Genomic DNA, 17,486 nt, shown 5'->3' on the forward strand with positions numbered 1-17,486 from the left:
TATGGCCTGGGTTACCCAGCTCACAACAGAGACACCTGCAGCAAATTAATTTGTTGTAGCACATTAATTATCTCATAGCTTCTATTTAGGCTGCAGCTGTTGCTATTATGTTAATAATAATTTTTATCACCACTGTATACAACAGGTTATGACAATAATAGAAATATCTCTTTTTTGGAGGGCTTCCCCCCTGTCGTTTCCATTTTCCAATGTCAGAAGGGAAGACTGAAAGAAATTCAGGCAAATTAAACCCCCAAAGTGCACTGTAATTTTCTATTTCTGAACTGATTTGTAAGAGAATGGGTAAGTGAAATTAGCAAAGAATCACCCCACACAAAGATGGCGCGTGCAGAATTTGTGAAAGCGAAAAAGAAGACGAAGGACAAGCAAGAGGGAGACGGAATTCTGCAGTGCTGGGGTGGTGAGTGTTTGGATGGGGGTGGGGAAGATGCGGCAGTTTTCATGAAATAATAAGATGGGGGGAAAAGGCATACAAAGAGTAGGTTTTTCATTGTTTGTAAAATATAAACACAGATGAATTCTGTCTTTGGTTCGTTCATGCTTTTCACTCTGCACAGCAGGGATGTTCTTAAGATGTTGCCCTCTGCGAAATTTCACTAAATGGGAACCGTGGACCTGCATGATGGGATTATAATCACACCAGCCACTCCTTTTACATAATTTTTTGTTTAAGATCCAGTAAGACCCCCTGTTTTTAATATATAAAGCAATCGACATGTATATGTCGATAAACTGAGGGTTTGCGTTCCCCCCACCCCCATAGCCTGGTGCAAGCTAAACAAAAACCCGGTGATTCTTCCATTCCACAAATCTCAATGGATTCAAAAACAATATGAAAATTTTTAGCTGACAAGAACATGTCTGCTGCCTGCCGTCCGTGCATAGCTCACCATGTTGCCTACTAACCGAAAGATCAAAAATTATCGATTTCATGGCCGCTGCATGCTCTGGAAAAGAAAAGCTACTTTAAAATTTGCATTGTTTAAGAAATGAGTTAAAAGAAAAGACTATTCCCACCCCCCCCCGAACACTTTAGAATGCGAAAATGGATTGTTTTCATCTTCTCCATGATTTACTATAATTCTATTATTTTTAGCAGCTGGAGTCCAGAAATGATTTTTTTCGATGAATTTAGGATTTTGCCGCAGTGCACATCTGCAGTTCCAGAGTCCTCCGGTAAGTTAATCCTTGCGATGGGAAATGCCTTTAACCTTCTTGTGAATGAAATATCTGCAACCATTTTGAATTTTTTAATAGAGGACTTGTGTGTCTTTGCGCACATTGGGAGTATGTGTATGAAAGCTTGCTTTCTTAGCATTGCAGTGGCATCTGCATTATTAGTTTTTAGAAACCTGAGAAACATATACCTCTATGTCTTCTGCCTATCACAGATCATGTCTCCATGGCTTCCCCATAACACAGTCTACGGTAGCCATTAAAACACTTCTTTAGAATGGTAAGCCAAAGAAGGCCTGGAGAACACACAATTGCAAACAACAAGAAGGTCCGGCTTAAGTAAGGGACCAGGCCACAGCCACCTCCATGGCCATTGCCTCCTGCCACCTTCCCTGCCCCTCCCTTGCTCTGTTGTACATGAGCTTTAAGCTTTCCACACTGGCTCTCCCATGGAATTTGCCCAGTGGGTTCCTAGATGGTTTCTGTGTATGAGAATAGCTGACCATGTAGTCTAAGGAGAGGTATTTATAAACTGTTTAGCTTGTTCAGTTGGAGAAAAAAAAAAAAAAAACATTGAACCCAAGATGATGTATTGCAAATCAAAAGTCTGGATCCACAAATAGCTCACTTGATGAACTGTTAAAGGAAGAGCTGATGATTTTGTTTTGCCCAGTGTTTTCATGTTGTCTTCAAGTAATTTTTAACAGAACTTCTTAGAGATTCAAGATTGGCTATTTTTAAATGCATGGAATTTTGTTCTGTGGTTACCTTTCTGCTGGGAGAGGATTTGTCTTAAGGGGATAGGGATGGAAACCAAAATGAACCACACCCTAATTTCAGTTTGCTTTCCCATCGCTCTGTTAATTGTCAAGGAGGGTGGACTGTCACAGTTTTAAACGGTGTCTAATCAGAAGGAACCAGTCCTCTATTTTCCCCAAAGGAAGCTCACTGTCTTGGGTGTTCAATAAATGTGTAATTAATGGATTTGAGACACTCCAGTATCCAAAAAGTCAAAGGACCATTCCAACAACACTGGTTTGTTAATATTTCTGTCCAAAGTGCAAAAACAAGCTGGACATTTTTTTTCTGTGTCAAGGTAATTCAAAAGGGTGTGTTTTAGTGAGGACCCTCTTTGCTCACCTTCTGTGTAGTTAAAGCTTGATCTGCTAGTGGTCTGATTGTATGACAAATGACATTTCTGTTAAACCAGCTGGGGATGCTTGGTTTCTAGGAACACAGCCGGAAATTTAGAAGTTATTTGTTGGTCGCCATTTCACAAAATGAATTAATATATATCAAACCCATTGGGTTGACTTTTGAAGGGAAAAAGTGTTACTTTTGTGAAATGTTTTACTCAAAGTCAATTGTTTTAGCATTTAGTTTTTATAAAAATACTTATTTCACTCATTAGTTTTTTTATTTTACTTTTAAATTAGCTTAAAAGTAGCAGGTTTCTTTATTCATTAGGTATTCTGAGGCTGTTTCTGTTTGGTTTAATGATATTGTCCTATATTCATCTCATAGTTTTTGGTGAGAAAACGTAGTGTTTTTTTTTTTTAAGAGAAGCATATAAAAATCCCAAGTCATTTTAAATTTGAACTAACTTGTTTTTAGATTAGTCAGCCAGTAATTCTTCAGACTTACATTTGATGAGAAAAACAGCATTCTGCATTGTTGCAAAATTTACACCTCCTTTAGTAACATGCTTTGTTTAAAGTATCAACAAGACTTGAAAATTTTAATTCTGAGTTTAGATTAAAATACTGAAATTATAGCAGATCACTTTATTTTGACAACTGACTGAAGAATACTAACATAAAGGTGCCTTTGTCTTAGGGTTTTTAGTGGTGTCTTAATCAGTTTTAAGACTGTGCCTTCTGCAAAAATTAATGGAACACAGAAAAGCAAGCATGTTTTTCTTTAAAACTCTAATATCGGTTGTCAGTCCCCTGATTTCAAAAGCATGACTTTAATCAAATCAACCAAGTATTCTTTAACTCTGCATCTGACCATTAAAATCAGGGATTGTACATACATGCCACTTACATTGCTGTGATAAAACACCCTTTTCTGATCCATCTGCCTGAGGTATGACTGATCAAGTTAACAAACAGCAGCTGCATTTGCTACACCGAATTCCTAGCAAAGATGCAAAGGAGAAAGTCACTGTAGAAGACAATGGCCGTCTTTGAGTATCCCTTACTGGGTGGAACACTTTCACCCTGGTCCCACTCAGACGTGCTGTGGAGGTAGCAGTTGACTTAAAGATATCTTTAAGATAGAAAAATTAATTATTTTAAAGATGCCGGCCGGACAGCAGTAGTCCTGCCTCAGAGCCAGTGAGTAGGTTTCCTGCCAGAACCTGTGTTCATTTGTTAACACAAATTATAGTGCTGGGATGAAAGCACCCAGCTTTCACTGTTGCCCTTGGTACTCTAGCCATTGTTTTGGGACAAACGTAATTATAAAACAATAGACTGGAGACAGCCAATCGATCATAATCGGTCCAGTTTTGACAAATGCCAATCCTGCAATATTACAATGGGGACATTTCCAAGGGTACACCCAACTTCAGCCTACTTCCAGAAAATGTTCTGGAAGAAGAGAAAAATAGTTTGGAAAATATTTAGAGGCTGTCCAATTCATACGTAGCCTCTATAAACACCACACTCCGAGTTCTCGAATAACACAGTGAAACAGTAGTTTCTCGAAAATATCCCCACAAGCGGATGCGGACACCCGGTGGGATCAGGTAATGGCACTCAATGACTCTGGACCTCGAGCAGCTCCTCTGGTGGTGTGCCTTGAGCAGGCACTCGAGGGGACTTGTCGGACTGTGGGCGCCAGGGTACACGGAGACTCCGCAACCTCCGGGAGTCGGGCGAGAAGGTGGCTGGGCCCGGGGTTTCAGTCGGGGTTCAGGCGGAGCGGGACCCGCATGCGGACAGTAGGGTGCAGTGAATCCGCGCTTCGACTTAGGGATGCGGCGCTGGCAGAGTGCCGGGCCCTGGCCTTGAACTTGAGCCCTGGCGGGGGCTGGGGGGACCCTCCCGCTCGCGCGCGCGCGCTCCCCTCACCCAAGCCCCAACCCGCCTGGCTATGCCAGGCCCCGCTGAGCCCGCACGCAGGAACGCTGTGAGGAAAGGCGGGCGGGGACTACTTTCGGGATGGCCCCGCCCCTCGAGCCCGCGCGCAGGCTCACAGCGGAGCCAGGCGGGCGTGGCCAAGAACGGGGAACTACTTTCGGGATGGCCCCGCCCCTCATCCTTGCGTTGCGGATTGCTCCGCGACGCGCCGGAGGCGGAAGGATACACGGCGCCGCGCCAGTTATAAGTGAGGCTCGTGCGGCGCCATCTTAGCCTCTCGCTCTGTAGCGGTCGCGTCTGTAGCGTTTAGACCCCGCGGCCAGGGGAGGCGGAGACGGAGACGGCGCCGGGAAGCCGCCAGCGCAGGCCGAGGACGCTCGGACGCCCACGGCGGGAGCAGCCGGGTCCCCTGAGGTGCGGGACCACGGCGGGAGGCGGAGGAGCGAAACTTGGCGGGCCGGGTCGGGCGGCGGGGGCGGCGTCCGGGCCCGCGCAGTGCCGGCCTCGCTTCCCGGGCGGCCTGGTTCCCGGTCGGCGGGCCTGGCTTCCCCGCGCGCGCGCTTGGTGCCCGGATGGACTGAGGCCCGCGGTGGGGGGGGTGGGAACCGTGGTTCGCGTCCCGGCTCGGGATGCGGCCGGGGGCGGGGTGGGGCCGGGGACTCCGCCTCCCGAAGCCCCGGCGGGGACTTGGGGTGCGGGCGCCTCCCCGGATGGCGGGCGGACACCGGGGACTCTGGCGAGTCCTCCACTTGGAGACTTAGTATGTGGCACGTCGGTTCTTTCTCGCAGCGCTCTGTGAGTTTCCATCCCATCAACTTTAGACGTGGAGTCGCCCAAACTCTGGGTATCGCGGGCGGGGTGTGTGGAGAAGCGTGTGCACTGACGATCCGTGGCGCTCTGTCCTGGACTCGCGTGGGGTGGTGCAGCGGCCGACACCCCTGGCGGCAACGGGGCCGTAGGGACGGAGCGACGACCCCTCGCGGTGGCCGAGTGATGCTGCGAGAGCCGCAGGGTCGCTCCTGGGTTGGGTCGCTTTGGTCCAGAACTGATGAAGGCTTGTGCACATAGTTGGGGTTGGCTTTTGGAGGGGCTTAACGAGCGCGTCTTCTCTCTCGGCGGGCGAGGTGGAGTTGCAGCGGCCTGCGAGGAGGGTTTTGTCTGCGGACGGAACTTGGAGCCCAGACTTGGGAAGTTGGGCTGCGGGTGCCCGGGGCGGCGTCGGGGTCTCCTGCGCTGGCTGCCGGGCCGGGAGCGAGCTTTGTCTCCCACTTTGTATTTTCCAGACATCTGGGCTCCCCTCCCCCCCGGCTGCTGAGCGCTGAATGCGGCGCGGCTCGGCTGCTGGTATGCGGAGGTCGGCGAGAGGAAGCCCAGGAGTGGTTTTAGTGAAATGAGAGCTTTGTGCCGTGAATAATGGTGGCTTAGAGCAGACGGCAAGTTGAAGCGATGGCAGCTCTGCCTTTGATTCAAGTCTCGGCTCATGTTTTTCACATGGCGAAGTTGCAGCGCGTTTTGTCTGGGATTTAGGAAGCCATTTCGTTATTTACTTGTCACCTGTGAACATCGATACTTTACGATGTCTTCGTCTGTACCGAAAAACACGTAATACAGCTTGCGCGATTTTTTTTTCATGTTTTTAAAAAAATGCTGCTGTTTACTATCCCCTTAAATTCTTGGCATAAGTGTAATGGGGAAGCTTTTTTTATTTTGCCGTTTTGAGGATCAAAACCTTCAAAATCCTGGAATTTTTTTTAAAAAGTGCCTCCAAGATTTGAAAGTGTTCTTTTGCAATTGATAAAATTTGATTTAAGTCGCCCCCGATATTCATTCATCGATTTGACCTAATCTTTGTTCTGAAGGCCATGTTTGTGGACAAGGCCCTGAAATGAAGGCAGCAGTAACTTGAAAAACTTGCGGAAGTCTTTTCGAAATGTAGGATTAAAGGAGCGCTGAGACCATTCAAACTTGAAGCTCTCTAGGAGGAAACCGGCTGACGAAGGCTCAGCCCTGCTGGAACTGCCTGCCGTGAATCCTGGGGCCGAGAGCCACCCAGAGACCAGAGCAGCCCCTTGAGAGTTGGTAGGAAAACCAGCTTCAAATAGCGAAGCATTTAGCCGTGTGCAGGTGACAAGAAATAGAGAGGTTTTTAAAAAACGTACTGTCATTTGATTACTTTTTGTACATTATTGTATAGAAAAGTGCTTATAAAATGTATCAAACTTGAGCAGTGAGTTACTGTTCTACTGATGATTGGAATGTAAATGAAGGGCAATGTACTAGTTTTCAAAATGCCTCCTTTAAGGTCTGTAGGGAAACGGAGGGAGGGGACTTTCTCTAACAGAACTTTGAAATATGTGCTTAGAAAAACTGCAGCCGCCTTTTTAAGTGGCCTTTTTAACATAGGCGTAGACAGCGTGTATTGTTGAAGGGGAATGCAGAAGTTTGAATACCGTTTTCATAGCTGTAAACGGAATCAAAGCCCTTGAAGGAGTGTGGAAGCGCCTTCTTCATTCAAATTGAAAGGAGTGCTAAGGTGGACAGAGGTCTGCTCACTTGGGAGGGGTCGTTATTTCCCTGGTGGTTGGTCTAGGCTGATTTAATATTAACTGTCCCTTTTATATCAACTATGTATTTGTTGTTAAAACCAGCCTCACTGAAAAACATCTTCAGCTCGAAAAAATGACCAGTAAATTTAGGGCAGCAGTGTCAGCCTGTGAGGAGCAGCCTGTGCCCCTCGGAGGTGCTGGCTCAGGTGCCCTGTGCCTAGTGTGGTAATGAAGCTCCTAGGAAGAGATAAGCACATCCTTCCGGTTTCACAAACCAAAAACACCTAGTTGGTGTCCATTGAAAGTGAATTTGAGGTTCAGTCCTGTTGGGTTTCATTCCTTCCACTCTGGAGAAAGTTCTTTATTTCCTCTGTTGACTAAGAAAGCTGCCTTTGTGTTTCCTGAAAGCAAGACTGAGCTTGACTTGGTTTGAAACCTTGATTTATCTGTTGGGGCCTAAACACTTCCTGAAGAATGTGAGTGATCTGCATCCTCCTCAAGGAAAAAGGGCCCTTCAGCGAGTTAGGGGGATTGTATTAGGTTTAACCACCTTCTTAGCCTGTTAACTGCCTCTTCAGACACATTTCCCACCAGCCTCCCTCAGTTCAGGCAGCAGGAAGCCCTGTGAGGACCTGTTTTCCCTTCATGCTTTGGTCTTGGTGAGTGCCCTCCAGTGGATATAATATACGGTTTTATTTTTATTCCAGCAAGTTTTCATGGAATGTATTATGAATAATTCCTGCGAGGGAGAATCAGTTATGCAAACTTACCCATATCAGTACTACCCATTAAGAGGCTGGCAGCTGGCATCAGACATCATCTCTGCCCTGTTTGCAGGAGAAAAGTCAGGGAGCTGTTTAAAAGAGGACTTCAGTTTAAAATATGGTGAACCAAACACTCTGGAACCTCAGGAAGTAAAGGATGGCTTTGATCGTATTGACAACTTTTAGAAATGGAAATTCACAGAAGCTGTGCATGAAGATGTGATCTGTCAGTCTGTAGTAAATCAGTTGTGGGACACGAATAAGTGATAGGTATGTAGTTCAAGGTGTCCATGAGATAGTGGCGGTGCATCTGCAGGCACAGCCCCTTATACCTAGTTCTCTGGTGAAGACCTTCCTCTAGAGACCTGTGGTACAGTTCAGTTGGCCTTTCTATTAGTGCCACTATTTTCTGAAAATATTTGTTTTGGATCAGATTAGTGACAGGAATAAAATATTCCAAGTTAGCTTTAGAAATGAAATGATCAATTTATGGAGAGTGCTCTATAGAGTTTTTTGTTTTTAAATTCTGCTTTCTAGAAAAAAATGGTTGAAATTAAATAGAATGTTGATAATCTAGGGAGAGAAGATAACTGTTGTTGATCCACTTTGCCTTCAGCGCATAATATAATTTTGTTGAAACAATTATTTCACTGTGTAAGGAATGTATGTGCTCATGTGGAGTGTTTTAAATGATCAAGTGTCATTTCACAAAGGACTGTGTGGCAATTGGTGTCTAGATTTGAAAGTTCTCTTTAAAATTGCATGCATATAGCTAGGTGTCACGGTGTTGCATGCCTTTAATCCTAGCATTTGGGAGGCCAGCCTCATCTACATAGAGTTCTAGGCCATCTGGTGCTAAAGGGGGAGACCCTGTCTCAAAAACCAAACAGCAAAATTCCATGCATGAAACCTAACTGAAAAAATTTCTAGTAGGAACTCAGTCTCTTGAAATTGGCTGCTTGCTTTATTTAATGTGGCTTACAATTTGTTCAAGCTCTGTCACTGTAATGCTTGCTTTCACAAGCAGTGTGGTTGTATTGCATTATGGTAGGAGTGGGAGCATAAATGCCTGGAGCCCTGTGGACCAGCCCAAGTTGAAGGAAGAGCCAGGGCTCTGTTTAGCAGTGGCTGGTCTTCAGTAGCTCCAGCCACTCTGTTGGCAGACCATGCATTTCTTCACTCTCGGAGGAGTAGGAAATCCTGATGAATCTACTGCTCAATGTGTTGTGACTGTTCAGTGAGTGAACTTCTTTTTTTAATTAATTTATTTTTATTTAACATGTAAGAGTATAATGCCTGCATGTGTGTTAGTACACCTATGTCATACAATGCCCATGGAGGACAGAAGAGGACGTCAGATCCCCTGGAACTGGAGTTATGGATGGTTGTTAGCTGCCATGTGTGTGCTGGGATTATAACTGGGTCTTCTGCCAGTGCTCTTAACCACTAAGCTATCTCTCCAGCCAGTGAGTGAACTTCTTAAAACATTCTTCACAAACTAAATGTATGTATTGGCAGACTGCTATTTTACAAACACTGTAGGTGTTTGTAACCTATACAGTAGTACTGTTGGGGTAGGTTTCTATAAAGATTGTTTGAAATGGCTGGTTCTGTAAAGTTTTACAAGTTTTAGCTAGTGACTTAAGTTTATTTAGGCACTTGGAAAATGCCTTGTCTCAATTGGTGATAGATAGAAACTTTGAACACTATCCAAATTATTAACTTGTGGAGTGTGAGAAATACAAACAAATCCAGGAATTAAGACAGGTTGGTCCAAGGAAAAACAAGGAGAGGTAACTTGCTTGCTACTTGACCATCTTAAGTTTAGTTCTTTAAAGTGTTTTTTTAAACAGAAGTCTCCAAACTTAATGTGCTAAGGCACTTAAATGCTGGACAAATTCCCATGAGTTCTGTGTATACAATCTGTGTCAGCCTCAGATCTTGAGCTTCCCTTAAACCATGTCCTGGTTCTCAGCAGAAGCCCAAGTGTCTTCAGCTAAACTGTTAAGACTAGTTCAGAACTTAAAAACAAAGTTGAATTAAACATCAAGTGAATATATTTTGCTCATATTAATGACTTTTTGGTCAACATATATTTGTGCAGGCAATTTAATTCATGTTGGCAGAATCTTTCTGCCAACAAGGTTTTTCACTTCCAGAGTTTGTAAAGTTAACTGTATTTAAATGGCAAGTTATGGCCAGAAAATGCAAGCAGTATATAGCTGGTGTTTGGAAAAAGCATCGGAGCCTGACTGGTGCTCAGCCTTCCATCCCAGCACTAGAGAGGGATGCTGACCATCTGAGTGAGACCATCTCAAAGCAAACAACAGAAGGATTTTCTTTTTATTTTTAAAAATTAAAAAAATTAATTATGTATATGAGTATATTGCCTGTGTGTATGTATGTACGTGCACCTGCAATGCCTGTGGAAGTCAGAGCATCGGATCCCTGGAACTGGAGTTACAGTTGATAACCGCCAGGTGGGTGCTGGGATTTCAACCCCAGTCTTCTACAAAAGCAGCTAGTGCTGAGGAAGTATTTCAGAAAATACTGTAATTCTTAAGGTAAGGTGTGAGATGCTGTTCAGTAAATCTTAAATAAACCAGCTAGCTTAGAGGCATCCTACCCCATCCCAGAATCCTCATGTGTCTTACTGGAGCTGCTGTAAAGGGTTGGTTTTTGTTTTGTTTGGTTTTCTGAGATGGGGTCTGACTGGTCCAGGCTGGCCTGGAACAGGGGATCTCTTACCTTGGCTCCTAGGGTACAGAGATGCAGATGTGCAACACCATGCCTGGCTACTGATGCTCCAGAAGTTTACTGATCAGATTTTTTTTTAAAATTGGTTTAGAAGACTGCTTTTTTGTTTGGTTCTTTTTCTTGCCTTTTCCCGTGGCATGGTGGTTTGAGGAGAAGGGCACATCATTTGAATGATTCTGGGCAAAGCTGCTTCAAGCACTTTCCATTTTCTCCTATTTGAAAAAAAAAAAAAAAATTCACACTGATACTCTCCTGGTTTTACTTATGATTTAACTCAGTTACTGGATTTTTTTCTAAGCTGATGTATAACTGATACATGGAACCATTTAAAAAATTGTGATTTATAACCTTTATTTAAAGTTCTGAAGTATTCACATCATAAAAATTTTAACCTATGACTGATTTTTATCTCTGATAATTTACTGAAATGGAAGTAAAAATGCAGGAACCCTGGAGTTAGGGTCAGTCAGCTTAATATGTCTTTATCAGTAGGGTTTTCAGGAAGCTTAAGGAGTGGTGGTAATATGGGGACTTAGGTTTACTGCAGAATTTCTTGGTAGTGTAGTTTGAAGATCTTAAATGGCTGGAGTAACTTTGAGCATGATAGTTGCAAACTGCTTCCCAGTTCTCTTTAATACAAAGTCAGCCCAGGAAGAGCTGTAAGGGGTTTCCAGAATGTTCTTTTGTTTTTTAAGTATAGTTAGTGGCTTAAGGACAAAGGTGGAAGTTTTGGAGATTGACTTTACACCTTTCTGAACCAGTGAAAGAATGTAGCAACATCAGGTAAGGTTTAGTTTATGGTTCATTTAGAGACAAAATAGAAACAGTAGGAAAGAGTATCCCATACATATATCGCTTTACGTTCATAACTTTAGTATTTCAGTTATCTTACATCTTGCTTAATATGTTTGTTTAGTTTTTATCCTAGCCATTTTATAATTTCGTGTCTGATAGTTTATCTCCATTGCTAACTACTTTTAATTGTGCTGTCATTTTTTCCTGAGTCCTCAGTTGCTCCCCCCCCCCCAAAAAAAAAGAGACTAGGAAGTTGAGAGTAGATGTCTAGGAATACCAGATCAACTGACACTCAGCTGGAATAATGGTGGCTGCAGTGGTGTTGATGAACCCAGGATGCTGGAAGATGGTGGAAGTGGGTCGTGCCTGGAGTGTGGCTCCCTCCAGTAATCCTTATCTGTGAAGGCTGAGGGAGGATGGTTGCTTCAGGTTCTTCGTTCAGAATAAGACTTTGGTTCATAAGCTAAAGTAATCTCACAAAATGAAGTAAAACTAGGTCTTGTTTTGGAAGGGCACTGATTATGTCTGAAGAATGCTCTCTACCTATGTGTTGCAAGCCTCGTGTTATTGCTGCCCCACCCCACCCGTTATATTTCTGTGACCTGAAAGGACTGTTGGATACCTTTTCAACTAGAAGCTCAGCTGGAGCCCTAGCTGCCCTCTTAGTTGCACCAGGGTGCACTTTTACAGTGAAGGGCATATTCTCTGGACACAGACAAGTTGAGGGCTTTGTTACTTGTGGTATTGGCTCTTCTGTGTTACTCTTATTCGTCCCAAGACTAATTCTGTTTTTTTGCAGAGGGGGGGAGGTGGCCTGCTTTTTAATGTCTCTTGAAATCCAATCATTGTGATCACCAGCAAATGTTAGACGTTATCAGTATGTGCTTTGTTCTCTTTCCTTGCAGCCTGGCTGCTCCCCTGATGGCTACACTTCCCCTTCTGCTCTCTCCTGGGGAGTGCTCACAGCAGAGGTAGATTAAGGGACTTCACCCTTGGATCATTCCTGGTCATGTCCTGACAGAAACCTTAGGGTTTTGCATTCCAGAACTTTCGATCTTAGTTCCTGCTTCCTTTTCCTCCTGTAATCTTCCTACCTTCACTCAGCCACACCTTCCCCTTGTCCCCTTCTTCATCTCCTTTCAGGCACCCCAGCCTTTCATGGCCTGCACTACCTCTCCAATCCTCACATCAGTGTCCATGCTCTCCTATTTTGCTAAGAATATAAAATAATTGCAAGAATTTCCGCAGGCCCCCCCCCCCCACCACCACCAGTCTCTCTCAGGATGAACTGTGATATTGGCTGAGTGCGCACTGGGTGCATCTCCTCGTGCTCACTGTGTTGTCCAGCATTATCTCTCCTTGCATTGTGGCTTCAGTCTGCCCTGGATCCTGTCAGCACCAACCAGGCTGTGATTCATGCCATTCAAAGAATCTTCCTCATGGTTTTCTTTTCATCTACCACTGTAGTCTTTAAGGTAAATACCTTGAAATGATTCCTCACCCCCACCCCTACTGGTGACCACCACCACTGTGTTAGAAATTTTGGACTTCTTTCACTTTGTTGTAGCATTAACCCAGTTACTACAGTTGCTTAGCATTTTTCCACTTGGCTTTTAAGACTGCTAGCTTTTTTCCCACTTGGCTGGCAGATCTTGCTTTTTCCATCATCTCTTTACCTCTGTTGAGTGGCTGAGCTGGTGGTTTTGTCCTTTTTTGATGTTTATATTTGCTATCTAACTTTAATGCTATTTATATCTATTTGCTAATGATTTCCAAATTACTCCCCATCCTTGGTTTCTCTTCTGAACTGTAGATTCTTGCTTCCTATTTTTCCCACATCTAGGGTATCTTAAGCACCTCAGTGAATCTAAAGCTGATCTCGCAGCTCTGCCAGAGCTGCTTCCCACCTTGGTTAAATAGAGCACTGCAGTTATGTCCATACAGTTTGCATTGTACCTAAATTTTTTCTACAAATCTTGTCTACTTTTTAAAAGTATATCCAGAATTTAATCATTTTATTGCTAGGGCTGTGCCTCTTAATCTTTGGCCTAGATTATTGCTAAGGCCTTCAAACTGGTCTCGCTGCTTATTAGGCTTATGCATTCTCAGCACTGTATTTAGAAAAGTCCTATTTAAAGCAGTGGATGGAACCTCTAGAGGTTTAACTCTGTTCATTAATAGCACAGGTCTCTTCATTGACTTGCTTGACACCTACAGCCCCTGCTCCTCGGCCTTTTTGTTTTATCTCCACCATGATGAAATTTTCATGGACTGACTATTGTCAGATACTCTGTCCATATTGAAATCTTATATTTGCCTATATTTGCAAAAAGGTATCACACTGACCTCAATTATTAGTTTATGATAATCACCTGTAAAGTAATAACTTGTTGCTTGTCTTTTCTGTTACTGGATCCTCCGTTTTCAGTCTGAGACTGACAGGTACTTGTAGGCACCTTAGTTTCCTTTTACTTAAAGCCCAAAGTATCTTCTCGGTTTGCATTCCCTCCAGTTCACATTCTGCCTCACTGGTGAACACACTCTTGCTGAGGTCACTGGACGGCCACCTTGACCGGTCTGATGGATGCATTAGTTTTTGTCTGGCTGCATCTCATTTTGCATTGACCTTTATTGCTTCTAGAATAATACTGTTCAAATGAGCTGTGTTCTGTGGTGCTGGAAAATAGTATCTATGCTGCTCACCATCACAGCCTCCAGCTACTTGTGACTGTTGGGCACTTAAAGTTAGTGGTGTGGCTGAAGAACTCAAATTTTAGTACTAAGTTTACATGTAAGTAGCCGCAGGTAACGGGTGCTATTAGGGTGGGTAGTGCAGTGTTGGAAGTGCACTCGTTTACTTAGGTGGGCTGCCTGCTCAAGATTAAATTTTAATTCCTCTTACCAAATTTCTTTTTCCTTATATTCAGTTTGGTTTCTGTCTCCAGAGTATTGCTTCAGGCTGGCTACTTTTTGTGCCTACTGTTACTACCCTAGTGTACCTGCTGTGGTGTTACCTGCCTAGTGTTTGTGCCCACTTTCTTACAGGTGTTTCCATTCTATTAGGAACAGCGCTCAGAACCTTTTTTGACTTCAGTGATGCTTAGAAAGCATACTTCCAAGAAATTGGAAGCCCTCTGGGATTGGGCTGTTTCAACTTTATCTTATTGCACTCAACCCTTGTTTGTTTCTTGGGGTTTTTTGTTTGTTTGTTTGTTTGTTTGTTTGTTTTTGAGAAAAGGTCTCTAGCACCAGCTGGCTGGCTGGGAACTCAATATATAGACTAGGCTGGCCATAATCTCACAGTGGTCCACCAGCCTCTTGTCTCCAGAGTGCTGGGATAGAAGGTGTTCATCAGTCTCTTTATTTTAAAATCAAATCTAGTGAGTTCAGAAGGTGGCCTTAGCACATATACTTCATTTTTCTGGAATGTTCCTGTTCCTTCATGTTGGGTCTTTTTTTTTTTTTTTTTTTTTTTTTTTTTTTTTTTTTTTTTCAACAGTCGTGGTCTCAGCTTGAAGATTACCCTTCATAAAGTCCCTGGCAGCTCTTCAGTGGGACCTTCCACTAGTGTTTGTCATCCCACTCCCTCTTACTCTTTAATTTGTACATGTGGCATGCTTAGTATTTGTTTACTCAGTCATCCATCCTTCTGAAGAGCACAAGAGTCATGTCTGTTCCAGTCCCTGTCCCATGCTGTCTGTTAATATTCCTGGTGGTAGATGCTGAAATCTTTGTTGAGTAAGTGAATGAAGTCTATGCATTACTTTTACAGTTTGTATTGCTGTGTCCTCAAACTCCTATTGAGTGAACAAGTCATAGGAGAGCTTTCTTTAGGGAACAGTGGAACAGTTTCTTCTCCAGTACCATTTAGCAAATTAAAAAAATACCAATGGTGTGTTCATGTGTTGCTCCAGGTATATTTTGGATTCGCAGTAGAACAAAGACAAGGGACTATTCCCTGAAATTCCTTTTGTTGAAATAACAAAAAGCATTCACATTCTCAAAGTAAAATCTTAGCTCACTGAGCCTTCTGTAATATTCTCAGAGTTTTTAAGTATCGGAGAACTTCAGAGCTCTTAAGGTCCATTACTATGGAAGGCTATCAAAGGCAGCAAAATGTCTTTGGGAGAATCTCATAAGCTTGGGATGGCTGATGGGGGACACAAAAGGGGATAAAGATGAGGAACCTTGTCTTAATGTAATAGCTGCTTCCTAAGGATCTGCTGTTAGGGTGACTGAATCGGGGATCTTAGCAGGGGCCTTCACTTGTTTTTAACCTTTATTATCTTCTAGTGTTATTTGTAAATGCTTGGCTGTGTTTTGTCTTGTAACCCTTTGGGGTGTGCAGCATCAACACCCCGTGTGACAGTTGAAAAGGTACAACGCAGGGTCCTGTAGCAGCCCGTCCAGTCTTGCATGCTTCTGTGCTCTAGTTAGTCTGATGAGCACCTTGGTTAGGTGGCACGGAGGATCCACGAGTTTGGCAGGAAGAACATTTAACAAGTTTGAAGGTTCTTGAGAAGAATTTAAAAGTCTTGAATGTATCGAACCTGAATTCTAACTTATTAACATACTAGTCTTAATGGCCTGGTATATTTTTTATGTGGCTTTTATGTTTTTCATACCACCTGCTTTGAAGGTATGCATGAAAACAAAAGGCATCACCTCTTTTAGTGACATGTTAACCCACTTGAAAACCCTTCCATTTACATCTTCATGTCTAAGCTTAATATGCCTAATTAAAAGGTAAATTCATTTGCCTTTATCCTCCACCAGAGTGTATAATATGAGGGACTGGAAACTCCTGCTTGCTCCTGTTTCTGTATGGCCTACGAGTTAAAGAATGATTTTGGTTGAAAACAAATGAGAGCACTATCGCATGACATGTGAAATTCAGATGTTTTCATGAGTGAACAGCCACACTCAGTGTTGTGTCTACAGCATCTTTCACACAGTAGCAGGGTTGAATAGTAATGGAGAGCTCATGACCCACAAGACCTATTCACTACAGATGCTTCACAGAGAAAGTTAGGGCCTGGGTTCTAGCTGATAATGTTTTTCATAAGTGAGTCCTTCAGGGATCTGAAGGCTTTTAAGAAATCTCTTGGGTTGTATGTAGTTGTTGATTTGAAGCCTCATATTTTGTCTATGTCACTGTCTACTTTTTGAGCATTTTATTTTTTGATTGTGCAGCTGATATTTAAGAACTTGGTATATGCTAAACTCTTTGCTAAAGTTAGGAACTAAAGAGTGGTGGAACCCTGAGTTTATCCATTGACGTTTTGAAAGTGAAATTTGGAGCAAGTGGAGAAAGGAGAGGTTATTTTTAGGGGATGTAAGGTGGAACGTTAAATTACTTGTCAGCCCTGCCACTCAAGTTCCTGTTCTGGATGTGGAGATTAACATCTGGAACCTTGAAATACAGGATTTCCTGTCTTCAGCATGCTCTGTGCCGAGTTCTGTGCAGTGTGGAGTTATGCACAGTGTGGAAACACTGAAAGTTCCCAATAGGCTGTGGTGATTTCAGGGATTGCAGATCTTTACAGTATTACATATTGATGCCCCTTGTCTAAAGACCTACTCCTTAATGTTTATCTTCAGTGTCGACTTAACCAGTTGTAACTTTGGAGGAGTAGGAAATAAGATTGGGTTGACAGGGCAGGACACATGACATAAGCTGTGGACAGACCTACATTTCAGTCTTAACTAAGTAGTTATTGAGAAGATAATAAAGTTGAAGGCCACCCTTGTCTACATAAATAAGATCCTGCTCTAAGAATCTAAAATCGTGATTTCCCTTTCTTCCCCCACTCCCACCCCAGAGAGAATACTTTTTGTTTTTAGCAGTTTGACTTTGAATCATGCAAGGCAGTTTTGAGTAGTTTCCACATCTTCTACACAAAGCCCCTTTGATGGGCCTGCTTAGCTTTTACACTTTGAATGCTGTATTCAGTATTTGGTTAACATGTAGTAGGCCAACTAATACAAGGATTTATTTTGGACAGATACCATTTCGTTCAGTTTTTTTAAAATGGCAGTTGTTTAGCTGGGTGTGGTGGTACACACCTTTAGTTCAAGAGGCAGAGGCAGGAGGATCTCTGTGAGTTCAAGACCAGCCTGGTCTACATAGTGAGTTCCAGTCCAGCTGGGGCTATAAGGAGACCCGGTCTCAAAAAGATTAAAAAAAAAAAAAAGACAGCTTTACTAGTGATGTGCCTCTGACTCTGTTTTTACTACGCCAGTAGCATAAAAAGTACTTAGCATCTGTTGAGTGGATTGAATATTCTATTCAATGCATAGATCATTATTTATTCAGTCCAGCTTGTCTCTGAATGTTTTAC

General features: G+C 43.2%; 1 protein-coding gene across 5 annotated transcripts in view; it reads left to right on the forward strand.

The window, feature by feature from the left end:
• Nucleotides 1-209: 209 nt before the first annotated feature.
• Ctnnb1 (catenin beta 1) overlaps nucleotides 210-17,486 on the forward strand; it is a 37,356-nt gene continuing 20,079 nt past the window's right edge. The window contains exons 1-2 of one of the 5 annotated variants that reach the window (XM_029554294.1): nucleotides 210-421; nucleotides 1,118-1,197. The gene's annotated coding sequence lies outside the window, so the exon portion shown is untranslated. Of the gene's footprint in view, nucleotides 422-1,117; nucleotides 1,198-4,529; nucleotides 4,698-5,012; nucleotides 5,079-17,486 lie in introns of those variants that run through there. The other 4 variants (XM_008849435.2, XM_008849436.3, XM_008849434.3 and 1 more) reach the window with 4 other exon arrangements.

Source organism: Nannospalax galili, unplaced genomic scaffold (genome assembly GCF_000622305.1).
Source record: "Nannospalax galili isolate Female #2095 unplaced genomic scaffold, S.galili_v1.0 scaffold443, whole genome shotgun sequence".
NCBI classification, from domain to species: Eukaryota; Metazoa; Chordata; class Mammalia; order Rodentia; family Spalacidae; genus Nannospalax; species Nannospalax galili.